This window comes from Cimex lectularius, unplaced genomic scaffold (genome assembly GCF_000648675.2).
Source record: "Cimex lectularius strain Harlan isolate CLEC.00 unplaced genomic scaffold, Clec_2.1 scaffold51, whole genome shotgun sequence".
In the NCBI taxonomy this organism is placed as follows: Eukaryota; Metazoa; Arthropoda; class Insecta; order Hemiptera; family Cimicidae; genus Cimex; species Cimex lectularius.
Genome location: NW_019392674.1, coordinates 9,731 through 25,934, shown reverse-complemented (window position 1 = coordinate 25,934; position 16,204 = coordinate 9,731). Strand labels below are relative to the sequence as shown.

General features: G+C 33.7%; 1 pseudogene; it reads left to right on the top strand.

The window, feature by feature from the left end:
• Positions 1-3,066: 3,066 nt before the first annotated feature.
• LOC112126406 lies at positions 3,067-3,202 on the top strand (annotated as a pseudogene).
• The last annotated feature ends 13,002 nt before the right edge of the window (positions 3,203-16,204 follow it).

Here is a 16,204-nt window from a genome sequence, read left to right as displayed (position 1 = left end):
CTGGTTTCAGTGGTTGAATTCCTTCTAAAATTCAAAAGGTGCGTTGAGATGGGAAGTTGTTTGTGTCCGAGTGGATAGAAAGTCACGATAACTCAAGTGGTAGAGCAGCGGCGTACCTAGCCGAAGATCGTGGGTTCGAATCCCGCTCGTGACACTGACTTTTTTATCTCAACTAAAAACCTTAATTAATTGAAATTTTGTATACTGCTACTACTAGTATATAAGCATTTTAAGTTGCGTGGGTGAATGTTTTTAGGAACATAAAATAATCATAAATTAACGTTTAATAGTCTGCCTATCATCCCGTTATAACAAAGGCATAAAAAAACAATCAAATTGTTGATTATTAGAAATGTATACCTCCATCTCTCCCTCTATTGGCCTGTCTATGTTTAAGTCGAATAATTTCTTTAAGAGATACGTAATCAAACTTTTATTCATCAACTTGTACTGCAATTTTGGATGACAAAATAGCAATAGAATCGACCTTACTACTGAATTTATAAAGTACTAGAGGGTCTTCGCCAAAACAAAACTACATAACTTAGGTGCACTTGTACCTCACTGACCGGTTTTCCAAATCGCAGAGGGCAATTCCCTTTTTGCATATTTCCCTATCAATGCTGGTTTTTCTCAGGGTAGCGTTCAGGGCCAAAAATTATATGAGGCATACAAAGCTGACATTCCATCTCCAAACTGCATCACATTTGCAGACCATATAGCAATTCAAGTAACTCCAATCATGTAATTTCCACTCGAAACTTCCAACAACCTCTCACACTGTTACAGTCTCGGTGAAAAAAGTAAATAACAAAATTTAATTCAGACAAATCCACCCACATTATTCACTCATTAAAAAGATCTCCCCACCATTCTACTTAAAAAATAGCCTCCTCTGAACTGCGGACTAGGTACCTCGGACTGTACTTCGACAAATGCTTCACGTAGAATCCTCACACACGACTGAAACGTCGGTGAAACGGAAGTTATGACACGATACAGGGCTTTTGTACGACTTCTTGACAAACGTTCTGAATTACTCAATTCAGGAGTTTTCGTGGTCCGCTTGACCAATTAATATCTTTCAATTAATTAAGGTTTTTAATTGAGATAAAAAAGTCAATGTCACAAGCGGGATTCGGACCCACGACCTTCGGCTAGATACGCCGCTACTCTACCACGTAAACTAGTGAATTAAGTTAAAATGAAGTATTTCTTCACTAAAGCTCCCCGTGGCCATTTCAATTGTCGCCAAGAATCAAATAGATTACACGACATTTGAAAAATGGCAAAAAGGAGGGAAAATTCAAAAGGTGGGGATGGGAAGTTGGTGTCCGAACGGATGGAAGACACGATAGCTCAGGTGGTAGAGTAGTGGCGAATCTAGCCGAAGATCGTGGGTTCGAATCCCGCTCGTGACAATGAATTTTTATCTCAATCCAAAACCTTAATTAGTTCTGAATTACCTCTCAAAAATATAAGGCTGCTTTGCAACTCCATAATTACGCCGAAATGGACTTACAGACTATTGCAGTTCTGCAAACCATTCCAACATCCGCCTGCTCTATCCCTAATCCTACAAAAAATTCTAGATATATGCTTCATTTTCGTATTGAACGTTACTCCATAAACAAATTTAAATCTTCCTTTCGTTGAAGATAAAATCCATTCCCGTTGCCACAAATTTCACAAAATCTTACCGGCTACCGTAAATCAGACCATCAGAAAATTCGCATCCGGACGAATTCCCTCGAACCTCCTCACAGTCTGAGGAAACGATGGCTGCGAGATCTCTTAGGAAGTGGTGGTGATGATAGTGAATGGGATAATAACACAAGTATTAATTAAATAGACAACAGTTTATTAACACTGTATACTACAAATAGGTATTTCCCACACTCTTGTTTTTAATTGTACCTGTTACCTATTAGGAGGTAGTTGAAAAAATATATTATTCAAAATTCAATTTAATGTAATAATTTATGAAAAGTATTCTTTATTTTTTATCGGTCATGATGAATCTGTAAAGAAAATTTAACTTTCTACATGGAGAAAAAAGTTTATTTTTTAACTCTTTTTAGCAGTTAAAAATGTAGTTATTGTAATGGCGCAAACCATAATTCATCCTAAAAAAATCTGTTTAATTTTTGTTGTTGGTTGAATAGTTTTGAACAACCCAGTGGAAATACTGATAAGTAAGTAAAACTTAATGTTAGTTCAACTTAAGTACATCAATGTGTCGCCAGTTGATACGTGATAACATAGTCATATCATATAAATTTAAACCCATTATCAATGCACTATATAAAAATAAAATTACATAATACATCTGACCAGAACTTTGAATTGTTAGTTCAACTCAATGCCGCCAGTGGTCGCTGCAATGGCGAAACAGCCTACACATGCCGCCTAACTTTCGTTTATCGTTCACAGATTGCGGACAAATCCCCCGGCAAGGGTTAATATAATTAATTGAAATTAATTAAATCCTTTATTGAATGTTACTTTCAAATTTGTATTTGATTGTTTTCATATACATTTTGTTTCCAAAATGTATGCATATTGATAGAGGGTAAAAACATTTGTCGCAGAAATATTATATATTACTTTTCTTTTATTATTTGAAGACACATAAAAATTGTTATTAAATGACAAGTTGAATAATTATTAGCTAGATTGCGTGTCATTTTCATAATTTCCTTCAATATAAAATAATTGTGATCAAACAAGATTTGGATAAAAGCCGTTTACGTGTAAGTTGGAAGTTTTAAAAATCTATCAATGCACACAGTTATTAAAAAAATTATATAAAATATATCTTATAAAATAATAAATTATAAAATATATTTCATGATGGGCATATGTAAAATAAAGTATTTCTATCTACACATTTATCTATCCAAAATAATAACGATTTGGAAAAACGATTTCAATATAACTAGATAAAATAGTATGAGTAGAGAGAGAGAGAGAGAGAGAGAGAGAGAGAGAGACTTTTTATATAATAGAAGAAAAAGTATATATACACACATGGACAAAATCCGGTTGTCGGAGGTCGTAGTAGAAATCGCTTCTCGGACTTTTAGCTAAAATCAAAGTGTAGTATCTGTTCTTATCAGCTCAATTTCTGGTTCGACTTACAACTGTTCTGAAATGCTTAAAACGTTAAGTCCTCCGATTAAAAATAAGTTTAGGAATTGTTCGAGGTCATACGAGGAGGCTTATACGAGCATGTATAAATATTGCAAAGTTCAGTTCCTATCAAAATTCTGTTCGTTAGAACAGAAATCGGTATTGCTGTTTTCAAAATAAAGCGAGAATAAGCTGGTCAGCTCTCTCTGGTTCGATGAAATAGGCGAGAAAATTGTATTTTCCATAAGAGATAATTTGTTTTCAAATATTACAAATTTTACATCCATCTAAAAATATGTTACGTCTATACACTAAAACAATGAGTACAAGTTGGACAAAATGTCATTTTTCCGAAAAACATTGATCAGAAATAGTTTTTTGCAAATAACATGAGAAGGGTCACTCCAAATTAAAAAGCCTTTGCACCATTGAATTCAAAGCTTTTTGTTTCATAAGAAATTAGACAAAAAGTTTTCTTTTCTGGTTTTTTTTCTGAAAAACTGAAGTTAAACTCATCCAGTACGAGACCACGCAAGCAGATGGATGTTAAGCCCTCTTGAGTGACATTTAGTAGGTACTATGCACGTAATATATCCACTTCGGCAAGTCAAGAAAAAAATTAAACTCTATTGCCATGAAATTTTGAATACTCCATAATTTCTCTGGGTACTTCAATGTTAACACAATGAAACATCTGTCAAAATTTTTTAACCTTTACCTTGTAATTTTTATTTACGGAAAATAGCCCACAATATTCATATATCGGTTAGTTATTAAACAAATTCACAATTCATATTTTTCAGAATTGATATTTTATCATTAAACCAATCAAACTTTTAACAAATTAATCCACCATCATCCTGTTACGTGTTTTATGCTTGTATAGTATACATCTTAAGTTGTATACACCTTTGTATAAAATGTTTTATAATGCCTAGTGGTAACTAAAAACAAACTGAAATTTATGTACTTCAGGTGGGAGTTATTTACTTTACTAATTAGTATTTAATATAAAAATAACTAGACAGATACTGTTCTCTATTGAAAGTAGGTTCATATTATTAAGAATCGTATGGTTGTCGAACAAACTTTATTTCCAAGTTCAATAGTTACAATACAAGTTCCATAGCAAAAAATTAATCTGCACTTTCTCTAACATTTGTATATGTTAATTAAAATTTGGTGGTCTTATGTTGCTTATTAATTTCAATAATGAACTATCAACTGTGCAATATAGTGATTAAAATACTTTTTTTTTGTTACAGTTTGCTCATTTTCTTAAAATATATACGACTTTTCTTATCCTTTAAGTCTCAATAAAAAACGGTGTTGATAAATCAATTTTCTCTCAAAGAAATCACCTTAATCACTAAATTTCTCTATTTTGCTGTCATTAATTGAATAACTTAATTAATTTCAAAGTTACTTTTAGTGATTACATTCACGGATTTTAAATACTTATTTAAAAGACACCAAAGAACAAAACAATATATGCCATTTCGCAGTGATCTAGAAATCTCATGGGGTTGCCTCCTTTTCTCCATTTAATTTCAGTTTTATAATATCTGTTATTTGTGTATTTGTGGTTGAATTAAGTTAGATATAAAACTTAAAATAAAAAGAAATATAAATCTATGCAAGTTTATGAAATAAACTGCCAAAACATCGCTAAAATAAAAAATAGTATTTACAAAACTGTTTAAATTTGCCCTACAATGAACAAAAATATAATAGACAACCTTAAATGTTTATTTGAGAAACGTTGAGTGTTGTTTGTTGTCATTATTTAAAAATTTGCAAATGTTTAACAAAAAAATGCACAGTATTTTAAATTATACAAATCTGGAAGTAACAATAGGAAAGGAGTGTTAAAATTGTATAGAAATTGTTTATGGTTGAAAAGATAATTAACAAAACAGCTTCAGATTTGTTTTTTGGGTGATTGTTGTCAATTGTTCATAAAGTAATTTAAAGGTATCTTGCTGAAACGAGATTTCTTTTGTTTTTTCAATAATAGAACTTAAATATGATTTTTTTTTTAAGGGAAAACTGGAACGATATTATTCTTTATATGTTCAATGTTCCAAATTTGAACAATTCCCGGTATGTTAGAGGAAGGCCCGTGGGCTACTGTTAACTGTACATTGACTTTCTCTCTTCCCGAGGCTGACTCCGATAAGATGAGACAGGGAGTTAAGTGCATTCTGCCCCGAGGGGGAAGTCACCATTTGACTTTTTGACTTTTCATCATTTTTTTTAGAAACTCGAAAACTATTTGAGAAAAAAAAATATCCGCAATAAAAACTAAATTGATATATATGAAGGAAAAACAAATTGTTGAAAACCAAACGCCCTTTTTGCCTTATGACAATGAAATAACAATTGTTAAAAACATCAAATTTCAAAAAATTAACTTGCTGTAATTGGTAAAAGTTTTAATGTTACAATTGCACATACAAAATCAGGGATAAGGCAGATTTGAAATAAAGAAAAGCTCTCAGTTCTTTCGTCAAGCATTCGAGGTATACATTGAAACTGTTTCTAATGATTTACATTATTTATAAATATAAACATTTACTTACATCCACTATACATGGACTATGACAGCCCGAAGCTTAGGTCACCAATATGGGCACCACAGTGGGCCAAAAGATGGTCCAACCCAATCATAGGCCATCATGGCCTTAATGGCCCATATTTGCTTTGTTTTCGTGTGCCCTGATATCAAGGTCAAGGAATCGCTGTTACAGCTTTGCATTTGCTGTATAATTGATATTTACATGTTTGTTTTTTTTGACAGGGGCATCCGACAGCTTTGGTCATTTCAGCCCCGAAGCAGTAGCGAAATCCCGCTGCACACTCGATACACAATCACACCAATAAATACATTCATATATTGATCGCACTCATACTGTTTGGTAGATGGAGTACTCGATATTCCTCCATCTACCTGTTCACTACAATATACTACTCTAATTTGGGGTCGTTTGGGTACTTTAAAAGTTTTCCCCCATCTGCCCAAGTCTAACACACAACCTGAGAGGCGATGGAGAAGCTACTTCGCCATCAGCCCCTCCCCATTCGCGCCAATAAATACATTCACTCATTCAAAACACAGAAACACAAAATACATATTTTCAAGCTTATATACAATAAAAAAATTTCAATTCCCCTAAAAAGCGGAACACGGGACCCTGAAACTCGCTCCTGTTCGAGAACTCTTCTTAAATCAGGCGGCATGCCTACACGCCTCTATTATGTGAGACACATCGAACAACTTTTCTCTGCATAAAGGGCACCTGCGCGGGCTTTGGTCCAATAGCAGGTCTCCGTGTGTCAACCGCGTATGGCCAATCCTCAGTCGATCCCACGTTTCCTACTCAGGCTTTCTGAGCCATCTCCCGGTCGTGCTCTTGACAGTGCCTCTCCGAAGACCCTGCTACTAACATATTATTGTCAGAAACATGGTTGGAACAACAAACCCAATATTGGTTGGTGTGTGTGTGTGTGTGTGGACATGTCGCCTACCTATTGCGCACTTTGTTCGCGCATGTTGACTTCCTTTAAAGTTTTTAATGAGACCGCTTCTAAAATCAATTCTGCCATTACTACAAAGTAGTCAAACTGTGGCCACCCCAACCAAACGTAGGACAGAAGTGAAGAGTGGCCTTTATAATATTAAAATTTATGGATTTCACCAGCATAAATTTATGAGTTTAGCCATGTAGAGTGAACAAGGTTTATGACCCATTCATTCATCATTGCCAAAGTATGTACCCATTATTATCCCTAAATTAAATGAACTCTTATATAACAGAGCGATAACTTTGTGATCGGTACAACTTTTTATGTAAATGACATATTTACCACACTGTTTGTGGTGTTATATTTGATTTTGTTTTTGGGGATGATTTTTTTAAGTTAGAGAAAACTTTAGAAGTAGCAGGTTATATTAAATACTAAACATGATTTTAAATACAACATATTAAATTCGGGTTTTGAAAATAACTTAATTATATAATTATACTATAACTTATATAAGTATAAATAATGAAAATAAAACGGGTATTAGATTACATTATAACTTAATACAATAACAAATGTTATATGTAAGTTATAGCTAAAAAAAAAGCACATAATAGATTATTTAAGAAAAGCAATATGCGTTTATTTATTGTTTCTGTGTCTGCAAAGATTTTTTTATTATCAATAATTCCTTACAATCTGCAATTTTTTTATTGCTAAAGTTATATTCATTCATTTTTATGAAAATATCTTGTAAATACGACAGTATACATTGCCGTTTCTAAACTTTGAAAACGTTGGCTAATTTGAAACTGTGGTCCATCAACAGAGATAAGAATTCAGAACGTAATTCCTGTAATCGTGAAAGTGCTTTCGCACAAGACTGCCATGGTGAAGTTGGGAATGAAGAAGGCTTCCCATATTCATATATTATTGTGAAAAGTCTTAACTTCAATGCTGCGACTTAATATAGTTATTGAGGGAAAAGACTCATCCAAAATTTTGTTAAAAGTTGGCATGTCTCTTTCAGCTAAAGCATGTCTGTGGAGAACACAATGTCGGCTGCTGCAAAATAAAAACTTTCGTTTTCAGTACTCATTGTGATTAATGTTTTTAATTTTATTTATTCATTATCGTCTATTTTTGTAATTATTACTTTTTCTCGAAGTTCCCTGCAGACAACTTAGGGTCAGCGGACCACAGTTTGGGAAGCACCGACCTATAGTCTGCTTAGTAATTCGTGTGAATCTACAATTGATATATTTTTCAAAAACCACACGTTATTTACATTCAAATATGCTAGCCATAGGTTTCAATATTTTAAACATAGGTTCATATTTGTTTACCAAGTAAATTATTAATGATAGTTTCAAAATCCTGATGACAAGGATATAATTCTTGAAAATCGACGAAAGAACTGAGTTTTCCTTCAACTTGACCTATAAATGATTGATATCCTCAATATAAATAATTTATTAGACAAAAAAAATAATCGTTCACGTTTACATACATTAGCCAACATAATGGATAAAATAAAATAATTTATTAGAACAATAAAGCAATGAACTAAACAATCATTACGAGTCAGCCATAAAGATAGAACAAATGATTTATTTATTTCAAATAACAAAAATAAAATTTTATTTTCTTTGCTAAGATAAAATAATAAATCTTTTTATGTAAGGTTTTGGTTGAAATGAAAAAGTTAATGTCATGAGCGGGATTCGTACCCACGACCTTCGGCTGGGTAAGTTCGAATCCCGCTCGTGATTCTAACTTTTTCATTTCAACCAAAACCTTACATAAAAAGATTAATTAATTGATAGTAGTAATGTGGTCAATAGACCAGTAAATATAATGGATTTAATAAAATAATAAGTTCAATTCAAGAAAACAATCAACCAATATAAGGAGTCAAGTATAAAGAACAGAGAAATTTATTAAATTTGTTCTTCATCGGCGCATGTATGCCTAGCGAACTGACGCCAGGTTTTTTGACTGGCTGATTCTGTCAAAGCACTGACTTTTTGCCGAAATCTTAATTGGAGCTGATAACGGCAGAAAAAGTTGGTGATGTAGGGCCGACTTAAAATAGCGACTAACGCTGGAATCTCGGTCAGACGGTGACTCCGGAATGTAAACCCGTCTCATAAAAATCTTTGTGAAACAATAACGTATAAAATATTCGGAGAATTCCAAGCATCGGGGCCACACCTTGCACTTTTACTTTTCCCTTAGAACTATGGCAAAAAAAGTTAACAAAAATGCTAGTGACCTGAACCTAATAATTAAAGATTTTTGTTGTTTATTTTATAATTTTCTTATTTGTACTGTAATTGTTGAAATTATACTGCAGCATGGAATTTATTAACTTTATATTTATTAACAGAACGTTTTCGACCTCATGACCTGAGCTCACTCAGTATTAATTACACTTGTACATCCAATGGACTTCCCAACAATGTTGAGACATATTGAACATACTGAAGAAGACTCCTGTCGTAAAGTCGTATTAAAAATATACATAGGAAAGGCACTATATCCATGGTGCAGTGTAGGAGAATCGTTGGTAGAACANACGGGCCATTGCCCCTTGAGAAGACACCTCTTCATAATGGGTACTCTACCAGACCCCTACTGCCGCTTCTGCGAAAAAAAAGAAGAAACGGCTCGACACTACCTTGCAGAAGGCGATAGGTATGCTAGGGAAAGATTTGACACTTTCGAAGGAGAGGACATAACCAAAACACTCTCCAGGATAAAATGGTCCACAATCCTGGGGTTTGTGAATAGGTCCAAAAGGTTTGGATTGGTTAAGATAAAAAGTGAGGTTGAGATATATATACTGACAGGCAAAACATTCCGCCCTAGTAGATTTTTAATTTTTCTCGAAAAAAGAAAATTTTGCTCTTAATTTGTCTCATTATTTTTACCAATTAATATTTGCTTTTGCTATGTTTTAAATTTGGAATAGCGATTAGAGGGTAAACAACACATGGATAAATGATTTTTCAATCTTTACTTTTTACGGAATTTAAATGTTTATTCAGTCTCATTTGAATCTTAAAGCAATAAACTGCTTAGTTTTCATCTTTGTTTTCTAAATATCAATTTTTAAACATAAAAATGCCATTTAGTGCTGAGGATGTCGCGTGTGGTGTGCCACTTGATGATGATGGACGTTCCATCAGGTATGCGACTATTGCCATCGGATTTACCTACGAAACTCTGCCGTTAGACGTTTTCGAGAAACTGGGTCCTACCATAGAAGGCCCGGTTCTGGACGCCCTAGGGTAAAAGAACCACAGGATGACCGATTTTTGACTTTGAGAATTTTGCGAAACCGGCACCTTGCTGTTGTTCAAGCGATTCGTCTGCTCCAGGAAATTCGAGGTGTTCACATTTCTGAAGTACTGCTCAAAGAAGATTAAATCAGTATGGACTGATCGCGCCATAAGAGAACCAGAATTGACCAGAACACAGAGTTGCACAGCTCCCATTTGCTCGAGAACACAGCCATTGGTATTTGGACGATTGGTCTGCTGTACTTTTTACAGATACCTTAGTTTTATAAAGTTTTTGTGGATATTTTGACCAAATTTTAAGAAGATCGATACACGAAATCAATTTGAAGTAGCAACAGGCCAAAGTCGCTAACTCGCAACTCCCGACTCAACCGAAGCTTCAATTTGGATAAATCGAAAAAAAAGACACTTTTCAAATGTTTTTTTAGACGTTTGATATTTCCCTAATTTTTCCCAGAGCCAACATTTTCAACGTAGCTCAGTCATGATGTGGGTGGGAATTTCTATGGAGAGTCGCACAGAGTTGGTTGTTCTTCGAGGAGGGTCATTGACGGCCACTCGCTATGTGGGTGAAATTTTGGAACATCATCCGTTGCCTAGCCACGAAGAAACCAACGACAATCCGATTCTAATGCAGGATGCATGTCCCTCGCATAGCACAAAAGTACCTTCAACAGCATAACATCAGGGTCTTAGTCTGGGTCAGCCCTTCTCCAGACTTGAACCCCATCGAACATATATGGATAACCCCAAAGAGCGTCTATCACTTCCTGATAACTCCACGGTCTTGAAAGGACTCTTCGCGAAGAATGTGCTAACCTCCATCAAAGAGACATTTCCGGTCTGGTAGAACGTATGCCGATGCCTCTTCTTGATGTAAATTAAGGCAAGAGGAGGAAATAGGTAGTTAAGTATACAAAATAATGAGGGATAAAAGAGGTCGTTCGCTACCTAAATCTGCAAGATTATTTTAAATAAACCGTATTCATTCATCCTCTTTCCACGTAATACAGCAAGAAAATCTAAACTACAAAAATAAACTTACGAATCAGTTTAATATAAATGAAATCGAAAGTTGTTCATTACATTTTTCATTTTTTGCAATACATTTTTAAATATTTTGAAAGTACTAAAAAGAGCTAAGATTAATATTGCACGAACACATATGAATGAAGACGGTTTTCTCTCTCTCAAATTATTGGTCAGAAGTTCTTATAGTACAAGGATACGTACGTAAAAGTTCCTATTAAGCATGGCCTCTTCCCCACCCATAAACAAATTAGTGACTTAAGACTAAAGATTTAATGTCGTATTAATAAAATACACCTTTTAATAAATCCGCTGATGATACAAACATTTTTTGCCAAAATTATCCAAAAATGAAAATACTACTGGACTAGCGGTGGAGCGGTGGGGGGAGAGATACTTTATTTCAATGAAAGTCGGCTCAGCCACATGCTATAGGTAAGTGGGACTAGTGACCCGGCTACTTCCTTACTTACCTCATTCCTTCTCAGACCCTTTCTTCGGCCGGAATGGAAAAAGTCCTTTGGCGAAGATTTTGCAAGCTTTGATTCAAACATCCGGGTATGACGATGGATGTAGAATGTCACTCGAAAATACAACTAACTGTATTTTCATCCGTCAACTTGGCACATGAGGACTCGTTTGTGACAATATATATATATCCTACATGAATAGTTCTATATTTCATTATTCATAATTCAAGTATAAAATGAACAAACGGTTTCATTATCGGTAACTATTTATTATTGTATAACCACGTTTTTTGTCTTCATATTAGCAGGTGGTAAGTGTATTTTTAAACTATCTTGTTGTGTTTTTGCCTTCATTAGTTGTTGATGTGAAAAAAGGTATCCAAACAACAGGAAGAGAGAGAGAGAGAGCGAGAGAGAGAAAACCAACTTAAGATGAATATACTTAACACCGAGAGAGTGAGTAAGGAGGAAGAGAGTAAATCAAGAGAGAGGTAGAGAGAAAGAGAAAGAGAAAGAGAGAGAGAGAGAGAGAGAGAGAAATCATGACAGAAAAAATCACGCAAACAAACACACTCTCACTCTCTTTCTCTCTCACACACACGCACACACACACAAATTTTTCAAATTATGAAAGACAAATAATCTAGCTAGATTGTTGTATCGTGTGTCACGACTCTACCATTTGCGAAAATGATACATACTTCTTGCGAGTCCTCATAATGTATAAGTTGAGTGTGCCCATTAGTCGATAGTGCTTTCCATTTTAAACATGAAATTATGAAATTAATGAAGATTTACAAAAAGATGACGTTAGCATTTACTTAAAAAATTATTTTTTTAAATATGTATAATTATGTTATTCATTGTTTATGTATTTAAAAATAAAATGAGACTTATTTACATGGAAGTATTTGTTCCTGTATGATTGTAGAAAATATATACAGGGTGTCCCAGTTCCTTCTGACGAAACTCAGGGAATCGATTTTACTCTTCGTTTGGAGCAAAAAATGCTCAGGAGACAATTTTCGGAAATTTCTCTATTTTGAAGATATTCGTCAATTTAGGTTTTTTCAACTTTTCACTATCTTACCACATAAAAACGCTTACAACTTCCAAAATGTTGACACTACAACAAATTCAATTACACCATTTGAAAGAACGCTAAATTTGCTGTAAGATACTTTTATTTGCAATAATCTGAATGACATAAAATTTTAGCCAATATCAGTTGGAACATGTCAAAATTACATAATTTTAAATTTTGGTCATGATTGCACGTTCTACTGAGGTTACAAACAAAACCTACAACTTGTCAAATTTCACAAAAACTTCTTCATCTAATATGATTTACGTTGATATATCCAGGTTTTTAAATATCGTTCTAGCAGAGTTGAAAAATCAACGTAAAGCATATTAGATAAAGAAGTTTTTGTGAAATTTGACAAGTTGTAGGTTTTTTTTGTAACCTCAGTATAACGTGCAATCATGACCAAAATTTTAAATTTTGTAATTTTGACATATTCCAACTGATATTGGCTAACATTTGATGTCATTCAGATTATTGCAAATAGAAGTATCTTACAGCAAATTTAGCGTTCTTTCAAATGGTGTAATTGGATTTATTGTAGTCTCAACATTTTGGAAGTTGTAATCGTTTTTATGTGGTAAGGTAGTGAAAAGTTGAAAAAAACTAAATTGACGATATCTTCAAAATAGAGAACTTTCCAAAAATTGTCTCCTGAGCATTTTTTGCTCCAAACGAAGAGTAGAATCGATTCCCTGAGATTCGTCAGAAGGAACTGGGGCACCCTGTATATATGATCAAGGACAGCTTATTTCTAAGGATTGTAAGAATTATTGTCGATTTAGTTCGCAAAATAAAATTTTTCTTCCTCAAAATTTCGTATTTCTTTTAAAATAAAATAGTGACGCGATGATCTAAACGTTAATACAATACAATTCTTTCTTTTAGCAGAACCAGCCATTTTCGGAAATTTTCTTTCCTCGGTGCGTTGATTTTTGCATGACGGTTCATTTCCCGATGGTGTAGCTCGGACCGTTTAAGCAGGCCTAGGACACGAAAAGTGGAACGTTCAGATCCGCTGCGTTTCGGGTTGGGGTCAGTCGATTAAGTCAAACGCAGCCCGAGTAACTATCACCCGGGTGATTTCCGTGACCCATCCCCGGTATGCAGCGCCGGCCGACTCGCGGAATCCATTAATAAAGATGAGTCAACCCGGTTAGGAACCGTGAGCGAAACTGGCAACCATTGGGGCCGTACCCGCATTTCTTTGTGCCCATGGTGTCAAACAAAATGAAGTCTCAAGACGAATAAATTATCAGGGACGTGCAAATCTATTAGTACACAAAATCTTCAGTTTATCCTTTTGCAAAACTTATTAAACAATTAAAATTAGTTAAATAATAATGTTTATTTAATCTCAATTGTATTTTATTGAACTAGAACCTAGAAGTTTAACTTTAACATTTATCCAATGTAAATAATGATCAGATACAAAATTACCTTTTTACATTAAATGAAAATCATAATAAGGCCAGTCAGAATGAAAACATTCAATTTCTTCGTCCCACTTTCGATGAAAGGATTTGATTCCTGAATTTCAATTTTATTACTATTCGTTTAAAAAAAATTTTTGGAATAGAATAAATTTTTATTTGTACATGTGCATAATATATAAAGGGGCGTCGGTGGCCGCAACGGTTTAAGCGTTGACAAGGTGCTCATCACTGTAAGGTAAAGGTCGCGGGTTCGAATCCAGCGGCCCTACATTCGAACCCGACATACTTACAAATAGTTTTTTTTTTTTTTTTCAAAAACACCGCCCCCCGAGGGTGTATATAACCTCTGCTTTACAAACTCTCTTAAAAAATAATAATAATATGGCTTCCTACATTTACACTCACTTTTATATTCAAATAGGTAAGAGAAATTCCATAATAGTTTGGGAGAAAAAATTTATGTTCAAAAAATCACAAGCAGAGGGATGAAGTCTATATATGTAGAATTAAATAAATGATATAAAAAGTGTAGATTAGAAGTAAATAAATAAATAATTAAGTACATAAATAAGTATATAAATACTGTTATAACTATGAATTTGATAAATATGACAAGTTTATAAGCCAGGTACATTGTGTCTGATCCTCTTATGTTTCCAATTTGCATTTCTTGTATATGCACCTATGGAGTTAAAATTTAAATTACAAAGTTTCATAGGCTTGTTCAACATTATATTTTACATTTTTTTCTTTCTGACTGGTCTGATCTTTTAACCTTTCTGTCCACAATAATGAGTTTGGCACTATAATCGGTATAGTGTAGTTCTATTTATGCAACTTCGCGTTATTTATTGTGCAATATATGATCTGTCGGTTTTTCTGTACTATTTCTCTCTTTCTCTCTTTTTTTCTATCTCTCTTTTTTATCCACTCCTATTTCCATTTATCTATCTGTTTTTCCTTCTCTCCTTTCTCACCAACTTAATTCCTCTTTCTCTCTCTCTCTTTCTCTCTCTCTCTCTCTTTCTCTCTCTCTCTCTCTCTTTCTCTCTCTCTCTCTTTCTCTCTCTCTCTTTCTCTCTCACTCTCACTTTCACTCATTCTTTCTTTCTCTTTTTCTCTATCTATCTATCTACCTTGCTCTATCAACCAATATATCTATATTCTACTTTGATGACCATCCCAATGTTTCTATTTACCTATTTATTTATCTTTGTCTCTCTCACTCATTCCTTTCTTTCCCCTCCTCTCACATTGTCTTCCTTTCTCTCTTCTTCTCTCTACAACTCTCTTACTTTCTTTCTATCTCTATCTCATTGTTTCAGCATATAGTCCTCTCCTTTTAAGTTTATCAAAGCATTTCTTTCCCAATCTATTTGTTTCTTAAAAAAAACTATAGATTTAACTACATGTTTTTGTCTTCGAGGAGACCTAACATAACTTGTCCATATTGTTATAAATTATAATTTCATGTGGTGTGCTAGAATTCAAAACCAGTAACGACAGCTTGTGTAATACGTACTGCATATTTTTATGATAATCTATCGATTTGTCCACCGATCTACGATTGTAGGTTATATTACAAGGTGAACCTATATCGTATAAGGAAATATAAAACAGAAAATTGTAAACACAAAACTTATACCAATAACAAACTTATTTTTAAGGTAGATTTTTGAATTTTAAGTTTTATAATTATTTGTATAAAGTAAACAATATGTGAAACAGAATTTAGATAACAATAGTACTTTACTTTATTATTTTAACGAACATACTTTTCAATGTGTGGTGATTAGTGACCGTTAGTCGATGATTATTCGAAAATCGTGAGATGCGGCCTGGTGTGATGTTGTTTTCAGAACAACTTTTCTTTATAGTGCCAAATTTTCGATCTTTATTGAGATCATCTTCAGGGCCTGGGATTTACAAGCATTGTTTAAATTGAACAAATACAATAGGATGTGGAAAAAGTGAATTTGTACAATGAAACAATTTTTGTTTGTTTTATATTCAAAGTATTCTACTCACTAAAAGTGTTTGTTTTCTGCGTAATTGTGCCATTCTTGCGTGTCGGGTTGAGAGTGCCAGAGAGATATTACTGTTTTATATCTAAATTATCTATATTGAATTATCTAAATTCAATATAGACAACATACATATATCATCACATCAGACAAAACACATAACATATAAAACATTCATCACATTCCACACATCAAATAT